The sequence below is a fragment of the Poecilia latipinna genome, unplaced genomic scaffold (genome assembly GCF_001443285.1).
Source record: "Poecilia latipinna isolate Pla-1442-1.1 unplaced genomic scaffold, P_latipinna-1.0 Scaffold2568, whole genome shotgun sequence".
NCBI lineage: Eukaryota > Metazoa > Chordata > Actinopteri > Cyprinodontiformes > Poeciliidae > Poecilia > Poecilia latipinna.
Genome location: NW_015115184.1, coordinates 66,506 through 68,231, shown reverse-complemented (window position 1 = coordinate 68,231; position 1,726 = coordinate 66,506).

Here is a 1,726-nt window from a genome sequence, read left to right as displayed (position 1 = left end):
TAAGGTTTCTCACAGTGTTTTGTCTCATGCACTCACCCGAAACATTTCTGCGACATCAAGTATTGTTCCAGTTTTTTTGTCCTCTGTCAAGGATCCTGGGAAGGAAATACTTACTTATGCACTCCTTGATACTCAGAGTGACTCTTCCTTTGTCTTAGAAGATCTTGTGAAAGGCCTGACTGTTGAAACAAAACCAGTACAGCTAAAACTTAGTACCATGGTTTCTGTTGATACACCTGTTGCAAGTCAAATTGTGTCTGATTTGCAGGTTCGGAGTTTTTTCTCTGATAATTACATATTGTTGCTGCAAACATACACACGTGATTTCATTCCTGTTGATGCATCTTGTATTCCAAGTAGAAGTACAGCATTACAGTGGCCTCACCTTAAACATCTGGCTGGCAAAATGCCTGCTTTACAAGACTGTGAAGTAGGTTTACTCATTGGTTTTGACTGTCCTTCTGCTTTGGCTCCCTTGGAAGTTGTTGTTGGTGGGGAAAATGAACCTTTTGCTCAGAAAACTGCTCTTGGTTGGAGTATTATTGGGGCAGCGAATCCACATTTAGATCGGCAAGGTAACCAAAGATTTGTACACAGAGTGATGGTGAAAGAAATGCCAGCTCCATTAACTTCTGATGTTTTAAAAGCTCTGGAGTTGGATTTCAGTGAAAAGGGCCCAGAAGGTAAATGTGTTTCTCAAGATGACATTCGGTTTATACAACTTCTGAGTGAAAATATTACACAGAAAGATGATGGCCATTTGGAAATGCCCCTTCCTTTTAAAACACCCTGCCTTCCTGTGTTGCCAAATAATAAGAAGCTGGCTTTGGTTCGTCTACAACATCTGAAGAGAAGGTTGAAGAGAAGTGATCAGTTCTACAATCATTACAAAACATTTATGGAGTCGATCATTAGCTGTGGTGATGCTGAACTAGCTCCTGAGGCAAACGCCAATGATTGTGTGTGGTACTTGCCTCATCATGGGGTGTACCATTCAAAGAAACCAGATAAGTTAAGAGTGGTGTTTGACTGCTCCGCTAAATTTCGTGGTATCTCTTTGAATGATATTTTGTTAACTGGTCCAGATCTGATAAACTCTTTAATTGGAATCCTGCTGCACTTCAGAAAAGAAGCTGTCACCATTATTTATGACATTGAAAAGATGTTTCATCAAAGCATCGTTGTTACCTCAGGTTCCTATGGTGGGAGCAAGGAGATTTGGAGAGCAAGCCTAAAGAGTATCAAATGAAGGTTCACCTTTTTGGTGCTGCCTCCTCTCCAGGTTGTGCTAATTTTGGTTTGAAATATTTGGCACAACAGCAGAAATCAAAGTTTCCAGCTGCAGCAACATTTGTGGAGAATAATTTTTATGTTGATGATGGGTTAATAAGTGTCCCTACAGCTAATGATGCCACCAAACTAATAACCGATTCACAGAAACTGTGCAAAGAAGGTGGTTTGAGACTCCACAAATTTAATTCCAACAGATCTGAAGCCCTAAGCTGTGTGAATCCATCTGAGAGAGCCACCAGTGTGGTTTCTGCTGATCTCAAGCCTGACTTGGCGCTTACTGAACATACCTTAGGTATGCGATGGCATGTCAAAACTGACTGCTTGGGTTTTCACATCAATCTGAGGGACAAACCTGATACACGCCACGGTATTTTGTCAGTAATGGCCTCTCTGTATGATCCATTAGGATTTCTTTCACCATTCATTATGAATG